We start from the raw sequence: 23,574 nt of genomic DNA on the forward strand, positions 1-23,574 counted from the left end.
TAACACTGGGTTACCTTATAATTTTTTTATAAGTGATAGCTTTTGATTGGGAGCAAATAGAGATATGATGTTTACACTCAAATGAATTTTAATGTAAAATCCTCCTTAGGGGTAAAGTAGGGTTTTAAGTCCCAGTTCAAAAAAGGCAATTTTTAGAAAATTGGCATTTTCTTCACCTAACCATTTATGCCTTCTGGCAGTATCCTTGGTCACATTACTGCGTATGGCTCTGCTGTTGTGCTATGTATTTTCCTTCTAAACACTTAAAAAAAGGGGTATAGATGTGGGCAAGATGGGCCATCCTGCCAGGATGGCTGGGGGCACAGCTGTGCCTTGCCCTTCTTATACTTCAAAAGGCTTACTCCAGCACACACAAAGAAACCTGAGATTAGTCTTTCATCAGCCGAGACCTCATGAAGCCTTGACAGGGGAAGGGAAGAACTTTCCAAAACCAGCTGTGGGGATAGTATAGGAAATTACCCCACTTCAATGGCTGGCACCAGGTATTAATATTGAGTCTCCAACGCCACTCAGCAGTACACTCCTGGACCTGTGATCATTACAGAAGGGCTGCCTTAGTCCCCAGAGGACGGCCCTGCTGCTTGAGGCCTACCTTGCTCCCCAGAGGACTGCCGTCCTACTGCTACCAGAAGACTGCTCTGCTGCTTGAGGACTGCCTTGACACACCGTGGGCTACCCTGGTGCTTCAGTACTGTCCTGCTGTTAGAAATGGGGTCTCTAGTTGGCAGAGGCAAACACCCTTGTCCAAGTAGGGACCACAATCCTAGTCAGTCACACACAATCCAAATTATCCTGTGCCCACCCTCTGGTAGCTTGGCACTGAGCTGTTAAGGCTTAACTTAGAAGGCAATGTGTAAAGTGTGTGTGCAATAAATCGTACAGTAACACAGTGAAAACACCACAAAAACCCACCAAACAGGTTTAGAAAAATATAGGATATGTATCTGGTTAAATTAAGGTCAAAACGATAAATATTCAATAAGCACAAGTTGAAATATCACTTTTGCAGGTCTAAAACGAGTCTTAAATCTTAGAAATTAATAGTTGTCTGTTGATTGCACAAAGTACCTGGTTTGCGTAAAAAAAACACGCACGGAGAACACAGAGAAGGAGATGCGTGGAAAAATATGATGTGGGTCTGATTTTCAAAGCAGCACAGACGATGCGCCATTCCTTTCCAAGCTGCAAGGGGCTTTGTGTGGTTTTTGGCACGCAGTCTTGGTTCCTCACTGCGATGCGGAGATCTTTTTGACAAGCAGGGATGATTCGGGAAAATCCTGGGCATGCTGGAAGAAGTCACAAGCGTTGCGTCGATCCGGTGTGGTGATGCATTGAATTTTCTGTTGCACGGCAGGCGCTGCATTGATTTTCCACTCGGGAATTGGCTACATTGTTCCGCTTCAGCTGTGCGTCGATCCGATAGGGCTGTGCATCGAATTTCCTTTCGCAAGGCTGGCACTGCATCAAATCTTCACTAGGGAAGTCAGGCTGTGTCGTTCCGGTTCAGCTGTGCAGCGATTTCTTGGTCGCAAAAAGGCTGTGCATCATTTCCGGCAAACTGTGCATCGATTTCTGGCGCACAAGGAGTTTCCTGAAGAGGTGAAGTCTTTTTGGCGCTGAGACTTCAGAAAATAGGAGGCAAGCTCAATCCAAGTCTTTGGAGAGTACTCAGCAAAGTCAGAGGGCAGCAGGGCAGCAGTCCTTCTCAGCAAAGCAGTCCAGATGAGTCCTTTGGGCAGCCAGGCAGTTCCTCTTGACAGGTAGCAGGTTCAGGTCCAGAAGTGTCTGAGCTGGCGGGGTCAGAGACCCAATTTATATACCCAAAAATGCCCTTGAAGTGGGGGAGACTTCAAAGAGTGGTTTTGAAGTGCACAAGTTCCCTGTTCGGTACAGGTCTGTCTGACAGGGTCCCACTAGGGGGTTTGGCAGTCCATTGAGTGAGGGAAGGCCACTAGCCTTTGAAATGGAAGTGTCAGGCCCTCCACCCCTCCAGCCCAGGAAGATCCATTCAGTATGCAGATGAGTGCAGGTGTGACTGAGTGTCCTGTGTTTGTGGTTTTCTTGGGTGAAATGCAGAAGGAAGCTGTCAACCAGCCCAGCCCAGACATTGATTGGAGACAGGCTGTAAGACACAGATGGATTTTAAGTGCAGAGAAATGCTCACTTTCTAAAAGTGGCATTTCTAACATAGTAATATAAAATACAACTTCACCAATAAGCAGGATTTCTTATTACCATTCCGGCCATACTAAATATTACCTGGTTACCCATTTCTGATCAGAATCTCCCACTCAAACAGTATATGAGGGTAGTCCTAATGCTATCCTGTGAAAGGAGCAGGCCTCACAGTAGTGGAAAACGGATTTAAGAGTTTTTCACTACGAGGACTTATAAAACACACATGTACATGTTCTGCCTTTTACCTACATAGCACCCTGCCCAATGGGTTACTTGATGCCTACCTTAGGGGTGACTTATATGTAGAAAAAGGGGAATTTAGGGCTTGGGAAGTACATTTGAATGCTAAGTCGAAGCGACAGTGAAACTGCACACACAGGCCTTGCAATGGCAGACCTGAAACATGGTAAAGGGGCTACTTATGTGGGTGGCACAACCAGTGCTGAAGTCCCACTTATAGCATTCAATTTACAGGCCCTGGGCACATGTAGTAAATTTTACTAGGGACTTACAAGTAAAACAAATATGCCAATTGGGAATGAACCAATGTTACAATGTTTATGTTAGAGAGCATGTGCACTTTAGCACTGGTTTGCATTGTTAAAGTGCACAGAGTCCTAAAACCAGCAAAAACAGTGTCAGAAAAGTGGAGGGAGGTAGGCGAAAAGTTGGGGGATGACCACCCTAAAGCTGTCAGGTCTAACACCTGCTGTCTGATTATGAAGACTGAATCTGCTCCCTTCATCCCAGGCTGTATGAGTGACCCAAAGAGTCAGTTGGCTGACCTCCTGTCTGAGCTACAGAGACACAAAAAGCTCCAGAGGCCAACTGCCCAGCTGACCTGCTGCACTGGATCTGCCCACGTTTGCAACTGGAACTGCCTAAGTCCTGCTGACCTCTGCAGGAGTGAGTTCCTGATCAACAAGAGGTGCTACTCCAGGTTTTGGACCCTTGACTGGCATCAGTTGAGTTCCTCTTATAAAGAAAGGTAAAATCATGAAGTTTTGGGCTTTTTGCAATAACGAACAGGCCCATCTGCTCTGAGACTCTGCCGCCTGCAACAACCAGTGAAACTGATTTGTTGTGCTACAATGACCGCTAGCGATGACCGGCAATGCAAGATCTGCACTTCGCACTACGCCAACGACAGCCTGCAGTAACTGCTAACATGAAGCTCCAGCAGCGACTGTCTGTGGTGAAAGTCCATGCCACCTGGTCTGCTCTTCGCATTACAGTGACACCTATCCTCAGCTCTCTCCCTGCGTGCCGCAGCCTCCTCCACCACTAGAGCAATTCTTCGCAGCAGACTTTGAGAAGGTTAATTTGTCAGTGGGACTAACCTGGTCCCTGTATTCAACCTACGTTCCATCACGGGTGGCCTGAACTTGTGACTTTACCCCAGTTTAGCATAACCAGGTGACCGCAGGTGGCACTTTGTGCTTTTACACAGGATACTTACCTAAAACCTTTAAATTCAATATCTTGGTTCTACTGGTTGGATCTTTGTCATTCTGGTACCACTTTATTAATTAAAATGTACTCTATTTTTGTACATTGGTGTAGGGTTTTTCTTGTGTTGCGTTTTCACTTTGTTTCTGTTTGTGTGCTACATAAATACTTTATACATTGCCTCTAAGTTAAACCTAAATGCTTTGTGCAAGGTGGAACACAGGTTAATTTAGTGACTTTTGGGGTTCAACCTGACAAGTATTATGTTTGTTGCTTGAGTAGGGATATCACCACCTCAATATATAATCCAGTTTCTTACAGTCAGTATCTAACTCACCCTACTTTTACCATCTGTGTCCTCTGCAAACGTAGCCTCACATTCCTCACCATAACAGGTCATGCAAGTCCACAAACATTAGCTAAGATTTTTGTATGACACTGATATATTTAAAAAGCAACACAATCCACTCTTTTTTCAAAAACACTGGCATAAATAAAAAAGGCTGCTGTCCTACTGTCATATGTAAATGCAATGTTCGGTCTCTTTGACAGCTCCATCTTTCTAGCCTTCTTTCGCTTTAACTTCCTTATGCAATCACTGGAAAACTTCAATATGTTCCTCTTGCTATATCTTGTCTTTTGTAGTGGCCATAAAATGTGCCCCTTATAGCTTTGTCACCCTCATATAAATGTTTCACTGAGCTTCACACGGAGTTTCAAGGTATCTTCACAGCCTCCTCAGTCAGGTGACCCTCAAAGCTTTTCAACCTTGAACACGCACAGATACATTGTCTACATCTGAGCAACATACATTGTTACATCTGTTAACAATGCACACACCAAGACGTTACTAAACCTTGGTAAAGTGCCTTTTAGTGGGTGAAAATCATCATTAACTGGCCACATCTCTTTTACTGTATTTCTGCACCTCATTTCAAAAGTACAACCTCTCTTTCTTTGAAACCATGCTCCTGCAACACAATAATACCTATTTTCCTCCAGTCTATTAATCACATCAATCATTTACATAAACTACCATAGCTCCCACTAATGATCTTACCTACTCCTGTTAATTTATTCTACACATACAAACTGCAGTGAATACATATAATGGTTTCCTTAAGGCCACAAGACAATGCCAATAACCAACAGATACCAATAATCCATGGATTACCCACTAACCTTGGGTTCCGGACTAGAGTGCTGCCCAGCGTATACAGCTTCAATGCCTCATCGAGGGTAGCAAGCTCTATGAAAGTGTAATTACAATAGAATTAGAATACCATGTGTCTCTTCGAAATGATCCTTATGCATCGGAAGGGCTGGATGAGATGGCATAAATTTAGGTTGGAGGGGTGTCCTTTGTGCATACATTTTAAGAATGCATTTGAGCCAGAATACTACTTTAATGAATGGTGGACATTTTGAGACAAAGGGTTCCCCTATTGGAAAAATACTAATAGATGTGCATAGATTTCTGCCAGATTTATGAAGTGGTTTACAGCAAACTACTTTGGGATAGAGGAACAACATTATAGTGAGGTCAGGGAGAGCTGACCTAATCATTGCCTTTTGTGTCAGACAAGAGGTCTGAGAGGCTCATTGGAGGCCTGTAAATGTAAGTGGAGTGATATTATGTAGAGGAGACTGAAGGCATTCCCTTAGTCAATGCGATAAAGTATGAGAAATTACGGTGGTCCCACAAGAAAGAGATCAGAAGTATCTGTCCAGGGCAAGGACTCTCTGTACCAGAACTTCCACCACAGGACTTTAATTTAAAAGCAAAAATTTATGATAAAGACAAGGTGTAAACTATGTTTACGCTTATGCCTTTGAGATTTTGAGATGACTTTTTGATTATGTGCATGCATGTAAATGTGAACCTTATGTAATATAATTAGTGAGTACCTTACATACCTAAATGTATAGCATTTAGATACATTGATGACTTAAATTGCTAACTATGTTGTATGTCAAATTTTAAAGAACTTGACTGATATTTGTATATTTGTCTTGCGAACAACATTACGGTGTTGGCAGGGCTACCAGTAGAAGTTATTTTGTTTCAAATTTCTGTACTGTGGTGCACTTTTACACTCTGCTTTTCTAGATCCATGTGTAAATATCTTATCTGGTCTAGGATTGTTTGACTTCTGAAAGTTGTAGTCCTGATTTGATCATATAAACAAAAATGCACGTTCCAGAATGTAAAGCAAAACCCTGGATGCAAAATGAGGTTCTTGAATGGAATCAAAAAACGCCAGAGATGAGACAGTGAACCAGCACATTTAACAGAATTGAAGATAACTAAACCATACTTGACAAGGGGGCTTGAGGTCTCCCTTAAATCCGTTTTTAGGAAAGGTTGAGGCAAATTGTGCATGCTATGTTATGTTATGGTATGTATAACTCACTATCACCTGCAAGGGTTTCCTGACACTGAACAGGTGCATGTGCCTATCCCTGCCTAAGGGAGGTTCGTTAATTGAAAAGCCAGGCCTTCAGCTTCTTGTGCAATTCTAGAAGAGAGGAGTAGGCTCTGATGTGGCCTGGGGGGCCATTCCATGCTTTAGGAGCTATGTAAGAGAACACCCTGTCCTCCTGATCTAGTTCTGTGTATGCGTGGGATGTGTGTGAGCAGGAGTCTTGTGGAGCTGAGATGTCTGAGTGGTTGTTGAAAGGAGATGTGACTGTTCAGCAGGTAGAGCCTACATTGTGTGTGTGCCCTGAATATGTGTGTGAGGAGTTTGAAATGAGAGCGTTTGTGCATCAGGGCCCAGTGGATCTCCTAAAAGTGTGGTGTAGTGTGAGTTTTGTGTGGGAGGCTGAGGATGAATCTGTATGCCAAGTTCTGGATGGCTTGTAGTCTTCTAGTGAGTTGCTTTGTGATCCCAGCATAGAGGGTTTTCCTGTAGTCCAACTTGCTGGTGATTAATGCATGAGTGACAGTTTTTTAAATGTTGCTCTCGAGCCATTTGAAGATCTTCCTCTGTCAGGAATCAGACACCTACTTGCGGATCTTCGGTAGTAGATGATGGAGAATTCCAGATATTGATGGTTCTTTCGGGTCTACCAGAAGTAGGGCGACCTCTTCTGGTAGCCACGTTGCTGGCAATGCAGGCTGTCTAAGCAGGAAAGAACCCTACAGAAGTAATCCCACTGGAGATAAAAGCCTGAGGGCAAACAAACGTCAAAAGGCGGATGGAATCCAGGAAGATGGAAAACAACGGGGAAGAATCAAACAAAAAGCTGAGCTGGGATAAGGCAGGAAAAGTAGGAAAAAGACAAAGATGATGGTTGGAAAAAACCCAGTTAAAGCAGGAGCAATTAAATTAACACTAGGGCAGGAACACAAAGGGGGTCATTACGACCCTGGCGGTCATGGACCACCAGGGCCGGGGACCGCGGATGCATCGCCAACAGGCTGGCGGTGCATCCAGGCCTATTCTGACCGCGGCGGTAAAGCCGCGGTCAGAAAAGGGAAACCGGCGGTTTCCCGCCGGTTTTCCCCTGGCCTGAGGAATCCTCCATGGCAGTGCTGCAGGCAGCGCCGCCATGGGGATTCCGACCCCCTTACCGCCAGCCTGAACCTGGTTGTCGGTAACGGGTGTCGTGGGGCCCCTGGGGGCCCCTGCAGTGCCCATGCCAGTGGCATGGGCACTGCAGGGGCCCCCTAACAGGGCCCCACCAAGATTTTCAGTGTCTGCATAGCAGACACTGGAAATCGCGACGGGTGCAACTGCACCCGTCGCACCCTTTCCACTCCGCCGGCTCCATTCGGAGCCGGCATCCTTGTGGAAGGGGGTTTCCCGCTGGGCTGGCGGGCGGCCTTCTGGCGGTCGCCCGCCAGCCCAGCGGGAAACTCAGAATTACCGCTGCGGTCTTTTGACCGCGCAGCGGTATTCTGACGGCGGTACTTTGGCGGGCGGCCTCCGCCGCCCGCCAAAGTCGTAATGACCCCCAAAGTGTTGTAACGCAAGGACTAAGCTAGACAGACTTCCTTATATAGGCAAGAAACTCAGGAAGTTATGAGGAAGCCCTCTTGGATTGTGAATCCGCCTAGGGAAACCTGGGAAGAAGAAAAAATGATGGAATGGAGGCACTGAGGGCATCCTTCATCAGCAATTTCCCCCATGATGGAAGCAGGAGCACAACAGCACTGGCAAGTAAGCCGCTGCAAGGTAAGTGTTGCCAGGTGACCCGGTAACCCACCGGTGGGCTGCTCGTGCTGTCTGCCAGCCTCCAACAGTGCATCCCACCCGCCCAACATGATTCCAGGTGTCGGGCGAGACACCAGTGCAAACCACAGAATGTCCCCCCCTGCGAAGCCCCAGGTTTATGAGGGAAGAGATGGGAAAAACAGCAAACCATAACAGGAGCATGGACAGTGGAGGCATCCTCTCATGAATGATCACAAGGTGAATGCCTTTTCCAAAGAATCAAAAATTGGACTCTGTTACGGAACAGGCGGCAGTCACAAATTTCCTGTACTTCATCCTGTACTTCGTTCTCAGGTCCTTGATCAACAAATACAGGAGGCTGATGGTCTCCATGATAGCAGCAATTTCAACTGTGGTGACGGCAGGCCACAAGGTCAGGGTTCGTTCATCAACTGTGATAGGAAGTTGTTACAACTCTGACAGGGTCCGGTTGAGGGACAAATTTGATGCATTCGGAGGTGATTTTGTTGCAGAAGAATACAGAGAGCTTCCATCTGGAGGTGATTTTGTTATAGAAGAATTCAGAGAGATTGTTGCAAAGGTCTTGAGAGGGGGTGATGTTGCTGGTGGGGGTGGGAGGTGTAGTGATATCTTTGATGATGGCGTAGATTTCCTTCCTGATGTTAGTACCTGTATTGATGCAATCTGCAAGAGCTGTGTTCATGGTGTTCCATGTCGGTCAGTGGTAGGGTCTGAGTTCTGATTTGAGGATGTTTTTGTCTGTTGTATTTTGACTTTTCCTCCATTTGCGCTCTAGTTAATTGCAGTGGCGTTTTGCAGCCTGAGTTCCTCTGTATACCAGCTGGTGTATGGTTGGGCTCTTGTTGTGGGGTTGTGCTTTTGGGAAGCTAGGGTGTTATTGTATGTGGTGATCCAGCTGTCGAGGTTCTTGATCGCTTCCGGCAGGTTGCTGGTGTGCTCGTGTGGGTGGACGGAGAGAGTGGAAGCCAACTTCTCTTCTATGATGCTTTTCCAGCTGCAGCAGACAGTTCCAGTGGTGACAGGTCTGTGGCGATGTGGGATGGGTATGTTAAAACTGTGTGGTCGTTCAGTTCATAGTAATTGGCTTGCCAACTCTGATGTTGCTGATTGAGGAGAAAATCAGGTCCAATAGGTGTATGTGGTGTGGGTTGGTTTGGGAACATGCTGGGTGAGGCAAAGGTTCCTGAGGATTTTTATATTTAGAAAGGTCACATAGTTGAGTTGGTGTGGTCTTCTAGGTGAAAGTTAAGGTCTCCAATAAAGACTAAGGTGCTGATGTTGATGATGAGTCATGTAACTAAGGCCCTCATTATGACATTGGTGGTAAATCCCACTTACCGCCACGCTGACTGCTGCAAACCTACCTCCGCCCCAGCGGACATCCGCTCACCATATTATGACGCACACACTCCAATCCGTCACTATTTAGCCACAGACACAATTCTGCCACACCAAAAGTTGGTGATAAACTAGCGGTATCAAAACCCACACTGTTACGCCAACAGAACAACACCCACCACATTATGACCCACGAATCACCATGGCGGACATTCAATGGTGGTAAATCATTGGCGGTACACAACACCGCGCTCAAAATACACACATTAACAAAACAACACTACATTGGACAATTTGAATAACACACACCTGACACCCATACACACACCACACCCACACCACTATAAAACACACACACACACACATTACCCACAACCCTTTACGACTAAAAACAATTGCCACAAGGGAGATAGCATGACCACAGACAAAACCACAGCCACACACTACCATCACTTATACACCATCCACGCATCTTACATCACACACCCCAACACATCACCCTACACACCCTCACCCACACTACTCACACAACACCCATGGCACCACAAAGACATCCCAGATTCTCAGAGGAGGAGCTAAGGGTCATGGTGTAGGAAATCATCCGGGTAGAGCTCCAGCTATTTGGAGCACAGGTGCAGCAGATATCCATTGCTAGGGAGATGGAGCCATGGTGGAGGATTGTGGACAGGGTCAATGACGTGGGACAGCACCCAAGAACCAGGGATGACATCAGGAAGAGGTGGAACGACCTACGGGGGAAGGTACGTTCCATTGCAGCAAGACACCAACTCACTGTACAGAGGACTGGCGGTAGACCCCTACCTCCTCCCCCACAACTAACAACATGGGAGGAGCAAGTCTTGGCCTCATGCATCCTGAGGGCCTGGAAGGAGTAGCAGGAGGACTGGACTCTGGTAAGTCAACTCACTATTTCTATCACCCCCCTACCTGCATGCCATCACATACCCTCACCCTCACTCCGATCACTCCACCACCACACACACCCCCTACCATCACATATCACTCATCCCAATGCAAAGCCCTGCAAGCACCACCAATGCATGGACACCACTCACAGCCCTGCATGGACACCTATCACTAAAGCATTCACACTAGGGAGAATCAGCTATCCCACCATATACCAACTCACACAAGTGAAAGCTGCTAGGGCGAATACAGCCAAAGAGGGCAACCCACCGATGCACAATATGTCACACACAGAAACAATAACACTGCATTCACATCCACACAGGTACCCCAGCCAATGTCAGAGGAGAAGAGGTGCCAGCACTATCCAGTCCCCCCACAGAAGAGGCCCACAGTGATGACAGTGACTCTGGTCACCTGGATCGAGATGACCTACCTGGCCCAGCAGGGACCTCTGGACAGTCGGTAACCCAGCCACAGTCACACACCACCACAGACCCTGCCCCCTCAGGAAACACCACCACAGCACCTACCCAGCGTACCCATACCTCTATCCCCAGGACACGCCAATCAGCAGTGTGTCCACCACCACAGGGACCCCAGGGCACACATCGCCCCTAAGACAATCAGGGACCTGGGGTCAGTGGCAGTGGGCACACGATTCAGGAGACAGCAGCAAAGGACAACAGGGAAACTGGGAGGAATGCTGTGCGCCAGGTGGAGGACAGGCCCAGGTAACCGACTCTCCAGGACGCACTCAAAGACATCCTGGGAGCAGACCAACATTCCCAGGATATGCTGGCCCAGATCCTGGCCAACGTGCAGGAGAACAGGCAGCTGCAGAGGGACAGTACGAGGGGATCAGGGAGGACGTGCAGCCATTATCACCACACTGGTCTCTATAGCAGGAGTGCTTGCAGACATGGCCAACTTTATGAGGGAGGCAGCCTCACAACAGCGGGCCCCTGCCACTAGCCAGACATCTGAACTGCCTTCCACATCCGCTGCTGCTAGTGGACAGGAGGCCCCGCCACAGGACCAACAGGCCACCGCACCGCTCCCCCTGCAGAAGGAGAACCACCCCGCAAACGTTCCCTGCGATCCAGGCAGAAGCCAAAGAATATTGCCAAAACCCCCACTAGGAAATGAGACTCTCTTCATTGTCAGCCTTGTGTCCCACTCTGTCACCCTGTCCACCTTGAACTGCCATTGTTCCCCTTCCTATGTCCCCTTGGACAATGCACCTGTGCTACCAATAGACTTGAACTATACCCTGGACTTTCCTCCACCATCACCCCAGCCCAATGCACTTGCCCCTCTACTTCTTAGCACTTAAATAAACACCCATTGAAAAATACAACTATGGGGTATGTCAAATGATTTAATTATGTATTCATTTAACCAGGTTCAAACATTGCTATTCAAATGTACAGTAAGGTTCACATTGGAAAGACCTGTAGTTAGCTGCAGCGATCACACCAGGAGCGATAGTGGGGCACCAACATCTGCAAAATGAGTTACCAAAGGGTATAGTGAGTGGGCATAGAAGTAGGAAATAACAGCATGCTAGTGACAAAGATAATCAAGAAAATGTCAGTGTAAGATGAAGTAACACTGTCCTACCTGTGTGTCATTCAAAGTATTGTCTGATCCCTGCAGTTCTGTTGTCCTCATCCTAATCCTCTGCCTCCTCATCCTCACTGTCCACAGGGTCCACTGTTGCCTTGTGGCCATCTCCAGCCTCTTCCTCCTGCAGAAAAGGCACATGGTGTCTCAAGGCAAGATTGTGCAACCTGTTAGATGGAGGCACCAAAATCTGACCTTCAGGAGGCCAAAGGTATGTTCTGTTATCCTTCTTGTACGCCCATGTGCCTCATTGTAACTTTCTTCTGCCTTTGTCCTGGGATTCCTCACAGGGGTCAGTAGCCATGATAGGTTTGGGTGACCTGAGTCACCTGCAAATATGGAGGGACAACATTTAGCCACACAATATCCCATATGGCCTACACCATACCCATACACCAACATCCACTGGGTGGGAACCAGGGCTCACCTATTAGCCACACCCTGTGCCTCTGTACTTGGGCCATCACATTTGGGTTGCTGCTATTTCTCAGGATAAAGGCATCATGCACAGACTCAGGATACTTAGCATTGACATGGGAGATGTACTGGTCCGCCAGGCACACCATCTGAACATTCATGGAATGAAAACTCTTTCGATTTCTGAATACCTGTTAATTTTGCTGGGTGGGACAAATGCAATATATGTTCCATCAATTGCCCCAATTATGTTGGGTATATGTCCCATTGCATAGAAGTCAGCCTTCACTGTGGCCAAATCTTCCACCTGGGGGAATACAATGTAGCTGCAAATGTGTTTAATCAGGGCAGACAACACTCTGGTCAGCACTATTGAGAACATTGACTGCCAAGCCCACTGTCTCTTGGAAAGAAGCAGTTGCCAGGAAATGGAGAACTGATAGAACTTGCACAAGAGGGGGGATCCCAGTGGGGTGACGGATAGCAGATATCAGGTCAGGCTCCAGTTGGGCACACAGCTCCTTGATTGTGGCCCTGTCAAGTCTGTAGGTTAAGATAATGTGCCTGTCCTCCATTGTTGCCAAGTCCACCAGGGGTCTGTACACGGGGATATGTCTCCATCTCCTATTCATCCGCAGCGGTAGCAATCTATGGTGCAAAGAGTGAGGAGCCGGTCACAAACTGAACATTGTAGCCACAACTGTACAATGCATGATGTTATTTTGAAATGTATAAGTGGCATTTGCCCTGTATGTCCAATTGTGAACTGTGGTGCAGTTATAATCCAGGGCCCACCCCCCCCAAGAAATGGCGTCCGCCTGTCCTTTGTGAGGTAATTCCGCTGACGTTGTGCGCTGTTGTGGGAGGCGGTCGGAAACGGCAGGTCGAGCACCCACTGTCGGAAATGGTGGGAGGACCTGAGACGCTGGGCACAGAGGACCGCGGAGGCCCAGCTGGGGATGGCCTCCCAACGAGGAAGGGGTGCCTGTCGAACCCTGACCCCCCCGATGGCCCGCATACTGACGGTGGCCTATCCAGAGCTGGATGAGCACTTGAGGGCATCACAGCAGCCACAAGGGGGTGAGTACAGTGCCCATTATTACAACGTACGCCTGGTGGGGTGGTATCCGGGTGGTGAATGTGTGTCTGTGGGTGCCCCTAGGCCAGGCTTGACATTGTAGAGTAGGTCCCATGTTGGCCAGGGTTCTTATGTGATATTCCTCCTACCTAGCTTGTAGGCATCCACTACTGGGCACGGCTGTGTGGGTCCCAGGTATGCTGCAGTTGGCGGTTCCCTCCTCATGCCCTGGTGGCTAGCATTGTTACTGGTATGCATTCCATAGTGGGTAGACCTTGTTCCTGTGTGTGAGGGTGGTATGTATGCCAACAATGGTGTTGGTGCAGCCATTGACCCAGTGTATCCTTTGCCTCTCTCCCCCTTTTTGTTTTGTCATCCTGTCCTTATATACATTAGCATCATCTGGCGGAGGAGCAGAGGCACCGGCGACGGAGGGAGGGAGCTGCATCCCACAGGACCCATGAGGCACAGTCCACCGACAGTGAGGGCACCAGTGGGGCGGAGGGCGAGGGGAGCACCATGGCGGAGACTGGAGGGGACAGTTCAGACACAGATACCTCCTCCGATGGAAGCTCCCTGGTGGTGGCGGACACTTCTGTGACCCCCCCAGCTACAGGTACAGCTGCCAAGCCACGTACCAGCACCGCCCTCCCAGAGGCCCCTCATCGAGTTGCCTGTGCCTGCTCACCCAGGAGGGTGGGCATCTCCTTTGCCCCAGGCACCTCAGGCCCTGCCCCTGTAAGCCCTGCTGCCCTGCGTGAGGAGGCTATTGACCTCCCGAGATCCATCTCTGTTGGGCAGTCAACCATTGTGAATGCCATCCAGGGGCTGGCAGCCCAGATGCAACAGAGAAATGCATTTCTGGAGGGCATTCACACTGGCTTGGCAGCAAAACAGAGATCGATCCAGACTCTCGCCTCCTCTCTGATGGCAGCCATTGTCCCTGTTTCCACCCTGCCCCCTCCAACTTCCTCTTCCCAATCCCACTCCCCTCAACCCCAGCCTATCCCAAGCACACACGCAGACGAGCATGCACACAGGACAACACTTAAGAGTGGCACAGGCAAACACAAGCACCACAAATCATCCCACAGGCACTCACACAAGCACCATCCAGATGCAGACATACCAACATCCACTGCCTCCACTGTGGCCCCCTCCTCTTCCTCCTCTGCCTCCCTCCCAGTTGCGTCTACTCTCACACCTGCATGCACTACATCCTCATCCACTGCCGCCATCACCGGCACACCTAGCAGGACACACACCTCACTGGCAGACACCACCACAACAGCCATGCACACGTCTCCTGTGTCCTCTCCCAATGTGTCTGTCTCCCCTCCCAAGGTACACAAACGCAAGCACTCAGACACCCAACAGCCATCCACCTCACAACAGCATCCAGCCCATGCATCTTCACCCAAACACAGCAGACAGACACCTCCCACAATCACTCCCTCTTCCTCCACTCCCAAACCTTCTCCATCTTCCCGCCCCAGTGTCCCTAAGCAGCTTTTCCTCTCCACCATTGACCTCTTCCCTCCCTCTCCCCCAGTCCTTCACGTCTGGCCAGGGTGGCTAAAACCCAGGCAAGCACCTCAGCCACCCAGTCCATGGGCACAGTAGTGTCCACACCCACTCATGGTGGTAAAGGATCCAGGGCACCAGTCAGCCTCAAGGAAAGGGTGCTTGCCCCAAGTGCTGCCCGGAAGGGAAAGGACCCCTCCCCAGATGCTGGCAGGAAGGGCAAGGGGTCTGCACCAGCAGGCAGGAAGGACAAGGGGACTGGTGCTGAGATTCAGTCAGAGCCCCCAACAACAACCATGGTTGTGCAGCCGTCCGAGGCTGCAGGGGATGGGCAGGAGCTTCCCCCCACAACCACCACCAGCAGCACCACCACCAGCAGTGGGCTGCCGTCCGAGGCTCCAGGGGATGGGCAGGAGCTTCCCCCCACAACCATCACCAGCAGCAGCACCACCACCAGCGACAGTGGGCAGCCGTCTGAGGCTACACTGGATGGGCAGGAGCTTCCCCCCACAACCACGAGCAGCAGCAGCACCACTACCACCACTGAGCAGCCGTCACCGCAGGCGGACAGTCTGTTAACCTGCCTCCATGGGCTGTTGTGAGGCCTGCCCCCTGCAAATCCTGTGGGTATGACACCCCGCTGAGAGACTGTGACCTTGCACTCCCCAGGATCTGAAGCAAAGGGCATGATGCCCCCTCCAAAACCAGTGGGTATGACACCCACTCACGCCATCCTCCCCAGGATCTGACGCACAGGGCACAATGCCCCCTCCAGAACCAGTGGGTATGACACCCACTCACCCCATCCTCCCCAGGACCACGCAAAGGGCATGTTACCCCCTCCAGAACCAGTGGGCAAGTCACCCACTCGAGAGACTGTGGCCTTGAACTCACTAGGACCAAGCACAGGGAATGTTGCCCCCTCCAGAGCATGTGGGCAAGTCACCCACTTAAGAGACTGTGGCCTTGCACTCCCCAGGACCAGGCACAGGGCATGTTGCCCCCTCCAGAACCAGTGGTGTTGTTCCATCTGCCGGCTGAGGTTGCCCCCGTTCCCCGTCCCCCTGAGGTGCCTGCCTATTTTCCAACTGATGCCCCTACAGTGTTCTCTCCGTGTTGGTGCAGGAGACAAGTGGGGCCTTGGATTTTGTCATGTGGCCCACGCACATTGAGGACTGGGCAGTGTCCCTTGAACTGTACCTATGTATATACGTTTAGATTGAATGTTCGTATTTTTACTGTATTTATATTATTACGCTCAACTTCATCTATTCGTGTTGTCCTTGCATTGTTCCTGAGGGGTACGGGGCCAATATGTTTTCTTACAGCATCTGATTGTGTGTATGGTGTTGGGTGTGTGTGTGTGTGTTGTGCGTGTGTGCGTCACTCTCTTTTTCCTAACCCCCTCCCCTATGTGCTAGGTGGCTGTACTCACCTGTGTCATCTTTACCGTCGTTGGTGTTTGTGGTGGAGCAGGACGTAAAATATCATAGGAAAGATTTGCAGCTCGGGCTCCATGCCATTGTGGTTGTTCCCTGTGTCTCCAAAGGTGAGTCCTTTTCCTTCTGTGCAGTGTTTCTGCCAGGCTTTTGCTGTCATTGGTACCGCCCAGGAAAAGGTGACAGTTTCGAGGGTCTTAATTTGTTGGGCGGAACATTGGCCTCCGCCTGGCTGTTGGTGGCTACCACTGTGGTGCCTGTTGTTTCCGTTCTGGCGGTCGGTGTGGTAAAGTGGCTGTCTATCTGAGATCTTTCCGCCATGGTCATAATTTGGCGGTAGTTACCACCAGCATGTTGGCGGTATTACTGCCATTTTATCACCGACCACCAGGTTTGTAATGAGGGCCTAAGTCTATGATATCACTGGCAAAATTGGTGCAGGGTCCTGGTGGTCTGTATACAAGGGTTCCACCCAGGGAGACGTTGGGTTGGCTATGATGCATATCTTGAACATGAGGTGTTCAATGTAGCTGGTGGGTGTGTCCATGTAGGTGGCGAGGTGGATAGTATCTTTGAATATGATGACAATACCTCCAGGTTTGTGCTGACAGTTTTGCCTGGCAATATTGTAGCTCGCAGAGACAGCTGGAGCAATGTCCGGTGCAGAGGTTGGGTTTAGCCTTGTTTCCTTGAGGAACAGCAGGTCGTGCATAGGTCTCATATGTCAATCAGCTGTTTTGTGACCGAGCAGGTGTTGAGGAGCATGCATGTATGTGTGGCATGTTTTGGGAGTGGTATTTAGTCTTCGTGAGCAGGAGTCAGTGGTTTGTGGTTTGTGTCAGTGAGTGTGGTATTGGTTGCTAATGGTGCAGGAATGATGGGTGTCAGGTGCGGCCCGTCTTTTAGGGCAGAGGTGCCACGCCCCCCAACCTTTTGCCCCTCCTGAAGAGTGTCTGTCAGGCTGAACAAAGGTCAGCCTGACAGACACTCTTCATTTTCAGCTGAGACAGCCAGGAGCAGACATGCGCGATTTGCGCCGACTCCTGGCTGCCTGAGCTGAACTTTGCTGGGCTGAGCAGGTCACAGCTCCCATGGGCGTGACCTCCTCGGCTCAGCAAAGGTGCCTCAAAGCCCTCCCCTGGGTGACGAGGAAAGCGTCTCCCATTGAATTTGACCTGGGCGCTTCTGGTTTAAGCCCTGAAGCTCCATGGGCGAGTGTCAATCAGTGACACTTCGTCACAGGGTGGGGTCAGCAGTCTTACTGACCCCATCCCACTCTTTGACGAGGCTGGGACTGCTGCAGCCAATGAGGGAAGGCAGCAGTCCCAACCCTCCTGGGACCTCGAGGCTGAAGGTAAGTGTGTGTGCGTGTGTGATGTTTAAAATGAATGTTTGGTGCGTGCGTGCATGTTTGAATGTTATGAGTGTTGTTAATGGATGTACGTGCGTGTGTGTGTGCGTGTGAAAGAGTGAGTGTGTGTGATCTTTTAAAATGAATGTTTGGTGCGCGCGTGCATGTTTGAATGTTATGAGTGTTAATAGATGTGTGTGCATGTGTGAAAGAATGAGTGTGTGATGTTTTAAAATGAATGTTTGGTGTGTGCGTGCATGTTTTAAGGGTATGAGTGTTAATGGATGTGCGTGCGTGCGTTTGTGTCTGAAAGAATGAGTGTGTGTGAACTTTTAAAATGAATGTTTGGTGCGTGTGTGCAAGTTTGAATGTTATGAGTGTTGTTAATGGATGTGCGTAGATATCTGTGTGTGAAAGAATGTGTGTGTGTGTTTGTGTGTGTGCTTCCTGCCTGCCACCCTCCCTCCTAAAGCTGCCAGCCGCAACTGATGGGTGTAGGAAGTGGGAGAGTGCATGAGAACTTGCAGGTGGTGCATGTAAACAATCCTTTTGTGCTGTGTGCAATGTGACAGCAGTGCAGCAAAAGTAGGCCACAGTTGAGAGCAGGGAGAAGAGCAGCAGGGTAGCAGTGGGTAGGGGGCATGTCTGCTGTGTGTCTGCGCTGTAGTCAGCATTAAGTAGGTGTTGGGAGGTGGAAGGAGCACAGGATGCCTTTGGCAGGAAAACAGTAATGTAATTTCCTGTGCAGATGGATGATGGGAAATCCAGTGATGTCACTTCTTGTACAAATGGGTGATGGCTTCTTCTTTTAAAGACCCGTTTTGACAAGAAACCAGAGATGTGACTTCCTGTGCAGATGGATGATGGGAAACCCAGTGCTCACTTCTTGTGCAGGTGGATCGTGGGAAATGGGATCATCTTGCTTGCCGTCACACACTAGGCCTGGAGCGGCCAGAACTGGGTATGACACAAACAGATGGATATGATATAAATATAATTAAATATACATATAATTTTAAAGGCGCTGTCTCCTCACATAGATTTTTTGAAATGTTGTAGTAACTAAATAGGAAGACTGGAAATGTCTCCTAAAGAATGCTTTTGCAATGTGGGAAAATGGTGCATTTTTAAATGAATTGGCAAGTAACATTAGACACATCTAATATGGTTGAAAAGATGTGCCAAACACCACTTTTTCTTACTGCCCATTTACAGTCGCAGCTCATGGGAGTTACAGGGGGCAGGCCAGCGCTCGGGGGGAGCAGATTAATGAAATAAAATAAAAACTTACCTCTGCAAAGCAGGCACAGGCTCCCAGCTTGCCCTGCTTGCCCTGCTGCCAATCGTGACGCTGCTTAAAGCAACATTAGGATTGGCTGGGAGGGCCCAGCCAGGGAGCTCCCAGGCAGACTGGGAGCCTGTGCCTGCTCTCTCTAGCCCAGCAACACAATGCCGGGCTGGAAAGAGCACACTGCACATGTGTGTTTGGCCAGCCCGTGATGGCCGACCACACACACATGCGCTCTGAGGAGAGTGCACAGTACACTCCCTTCACTGCTCGTCACCCCCAATGCCCCACCTCTTTCAGAGCGAAAGGATAATAAACATAGTTTATTACCTTTTCATTGTGAAAGGTTTGCAGCTTCTGCTGCTGCTGGGGGCCAGGGGGGCGATGCTCCTCCACCATATTGGAGGAGCCGCCACGGCCTATTTACCGTTTCAAAACAAAATCTGAGACAGGTCCATCACAAGTACCCTGACTTGTTGTCCAAAAGTGTCTATGCCTGTCTAACCCACTGTGGTAGCATTTCAGCCTCTCCACAAGAAGGCATTTACCAGTTTTCTGAAACTTAATATTGGTAGCTTCAGAGAACTGGACCGCTTTGAGTTTCGTCAGACTGATAGCTGTGATGGGCCTGGGCACCAGCCCTTTTCAGCCACCTGAGGGTTTAACAGACAAAGGGGGTCATTCTGACTCCCGCCGGGCGCGGTCACCGCGCGCCCGGCGGGAGCCGCCAAAATACCGTACCGCGGTCGGAAGACCGCGGTGGGTATTTTGAGGTTTCCCCTGGGCTGGCGGGCGGCCTCCAAAAGGCCGCCCGCCAGCCCAGGGGAAACCGTCCTTCCCACGATGAAGCCGGCTCGTAATCGAGCCGGCGGAGTAGGAAGGTGCGACGGGTGCTACTGCACCCGTCGCATATTTCACTGTCTGCTAAGCAGACAGTGAAATACAAGCGGGCCCTCTTACAGGGGCCCCTGCAGTGCCCATGCCATTGGCATGGGCACTGCAGGGGCCCCCAGGGGCCCCGCGACACCCCCTACCGCCATCCTGTTCCTGGCGGCCGAACCGCCAGGAACAGGATGGCGGTAGGGGGTGTCAGAATCCCCTCGGCGGCGCAGCAAGCTGCGCCGCCTTGGAGGATTCCAACGGGCAGTGGTAAACCGGCGGGAGACCGCCGGTTTACCCTTTCTGACCGCGGCTGAACCGCCGCGGTCAGAATGCCCTCTGGAGCACCGCCAGCCTGTTGGCGGTGCTCCCGTGGTCGGTGGCCCTGGCGGCCACCGGCCGCCAGGGTCAGAATGACCCCCAAAATATTGCATCCTGTGACTTTTGTCAAATTCATAAATAAAAGGTAAGAACGCACAGTGATGTTGGCTGAAACGACAGGGAGTTCAACAGGGAAACACGCCCATTTACACTGACATATGTTACTCAATCTTTTTTATCATCTTTCTTTAACATATTGCCACTTAAAAGTACAGTCTCCTACACTGCAGTGAAGAGTGGGAAGGGCTTCCCCGACTACCACCCACATTTAAAGTCATATCATGTTCTGGCAAAAGTAATGTCTACCTAGGTTCTAGCTGTAATTGGGGGGCCAAGTGTTTAGCGCTGCCACTGATGGCTAAGTAGCTAACTACATGTTGTCTAGTCATCAATAATGATCTTGCAGGAAAACCTCCAAAATCTTCTGTAGAATGGTACCCTATTCCTGTCAAATTTTAAACAAAGTTTATAACCCATGTGTTTTAAAATGCAGAATTTGCCATTCAATTTCCCCAAATTGTAGTGGGGAGAACCACCATGGCCCTTGTAATCTATTGTTAAAGTACATCAAGTTTTGTCCTTTCTTCCTTGCCTAATGTGCTTATAAATGTACCATTTGCCACTGGTATACTAAAAAAAACATTTGAGAGAATCAGGATGAGAGTTTTACAACCTATACCCCCGATGCGCACAAAGTGATTTACTGTTCAGTGTGGGAACAGGCAATAAATCACAAGATGTGATGCCTCAGTGAGTTTTGAATTCTTTCCCCAAGGATTATAATACACAGAATGTTACCTTCATGTTCAGTAGTTCGAAACTATGCTATTTAAAGCCAGAGAGCAAGTGTAGTGAGACAGAAATACAGAACAAGGCAGCAGTTTTAGTTATACTTATAGTCACAGTTATTCTTAGGTTGCGAAACTGTCACTAATTGCCTAAAGTTACTTTCTGGCATGAGTTGTAGTTTTCTCAGATAAGTATAACTATCACTCTATCTGCTGAATTTCTGTCGGTTTGTGTGGGTAAAATGTGAAATTAATTATAACATCCCTGTAATTTTTGTTTTTTTTCAGTGAATTTCTATGTTTTTTTTAACACACACATTAATATAACCAGTGCCGCTAATGGCCTTTGGTCTGCACCGTGGGGGTTGGCCGCCGGGCCGGGCCTACAGCCAGAGCCTGCGGAAAACTCTGCTGCATGCATCCAAATCCAAGCTGTGCATGGCCTTCGGCTGTACGCAGCATGGGGATGGATGCAGTAGGTGTGTTTTATGGTTTTTTTTTAATTCTGGATCCACGTATCCACTGCAGATTTACACAGGGGGCCACGCTGAGCCCTGTGGAGGATAAGCGGTTCCCAGATCAGATTTTTAAAAAATTAGGATTTTTTTTTGCCCATAAGGGGTCTCTAAGGGACCCCTCTATGTGTCCTATAGGGTCAGGTACCGGTATCCTGACCCCTTATGTGTTTCTCACTGTTTTTTCCCATCCCTCCAGCTAATGTGACAAAGAAAATGGAGGGCGCAACTTTTCTGTCAGGTTGTGGCCAGCCAATAAGGGCCTTGCTTTTCCCCCGGAATATTCCGTGGGTGGATCCACAGAGAATCTGCATCCATATATATCTATATTTATTTACCTTAAATAACTTTGAATCTATTAAATGGATTCACACCAAATTACAAAAAGAACAATCTATGGACCAAGATCTAGCTTCCTGCCAAATCTGGTGTAATTCCGTTCAGCAGTTCGGGCTGTAGTCCATGTCTAAAAAATGCATAATCCCCATAGGCACAGAATGGGGGAAAAGTGTTTGGGACCCCCTTTTTCTCGGGCCCCGCTTGACAGATCACTCCGAAACTAGCTAAAGTGAGTGTTGTTTTAGTTTTGAAAATTTCGTGAAGATTTGTCAAACGGCACCAAAGGTATTGGCAAAACAAAAATGTTCCATCTATAGAAAAAAAATTGTCTTAACTATAGCTACCTACTGGCTATAGCCAGAAATTGGATTTCTGGTTGGTTAGGGTATGCACCTACGCCAGAAAGAACCCACCACTCTAGTCAGGGCAAGGGAGTCACATACCCAAGATAACCCCTGCTCACCCCCTTGGTAGCTTGGCCTGAGCAGTCAGGCTTATCCCAGAGGCAACACACACAACACACGTGACACAATAAATACACCACAAAGGAAACACAACAAGTTATATAAAAATAAACTGTATTGCATAAAATATCGTTAGACCAAACATAACATGTATCAGTACTACCCTGCTACTAAAGTAGTTGTCAGAACATCACACAGGTTACTAGTACTATGCGAAAATAAGCTGTAGTCAGGTAAACATATAGGTTACTGTTTTTCTGCAACACAAGCAGTAGTCAGGTTTTCATTTTCACCAAGAATGCACATGTCATCATAAACATATTAGAGGTGCCAAGGCACTGTCATGAATAAAACATTCCCCACTTGGTAAGTTCTCAGTATCACCAACATGGTTGCACATAGCAAACAAGCATTCCCAAATGGCAAAGGTCAGGCACCAAAAATGCACAGGTCATCCATACATTCTCCTTCCCAATGTGTGTACAGTAGATGCTGAAGTGCCAGTTATCACAGGAAGGCCTAATGGCATAACCAATCACCCAAGGTCATGAAAATACAGCATAGGAATAAATGAGGACATATGCATACTAGGAACATGCAGACCATGATTGATCCATCCTTGCATCCCCGTGTACACAACTCCATCCACCATCTCTCCATGAGACACAGCACTCCCGCGTGCCTACCATGAGTCCATTCGTAGTGTGCGGGCTCCTAAAATGGACTGGGATGCTTTATACAGCCTCACGCTGTCTCTGGGGACCTATCACAAGGACCCCCAACCAGGACCACTGGTTGGTCGTGCCCCGGGAACTGCTCCCACAGGGGAGAGGGGTAGTGCAACAAAACACCTCCCCAGGTCTGCCGCGTGTAATGACTTGGGGCGGCCCAAGGCAATTACTGCAGGCATGTATGGAGCGCAGAGGGGCGGGGAACTTCCCTGTGCCCATCTGGTGGCGTAGATCGCCGGGCACCCACACAGCTCCTGCAGAGCCCAGGACCCACTCCCATGGGCCTTGGCGGTGAGAAGCCACACAGCAGAACCCGGAACAGCTGAGGGGACTGCAACTGTCCGCGCAGCTCCGACTTCAACTGTGTATGCCTGCCTGTCCCCTGGGGATACCTTCGAGAGCGCGCCCCGGTCACACCCAGTTATTCTCGTCCAGCGGCTCCTCTCCCACGTCGGAAAGGTGGTTGGGGGTCCCACACAGGGGGGTGAATGTTTCATTGGTTCCACATTCCATCCATCATTTGTGTTTGTTTGCTTTTGTCGCCAGAAGTGCGCCGGGTATGCCCAGACGTGGGTCTTGGGCTCACTATGCCACTGGATTCAAGCTAGCCTGGCTGATGAAGGGTGATACCCAGAAACC

This window comes from Pleurodeles waltl, chromosome 4_1 (genome assembly GCF_031143425.1).
Source record: "Pleurodeles waltl isolate 20211129_DDA chromosome 4_1, aPleWal1.hap1.20221129, whole genome shotgun sequence".
NCBI lineage: Eukaryota > Metazoa > Chordata > Amphibia > Caudata > Salamandridae > Pleurodeles > Pleurodeles waltl.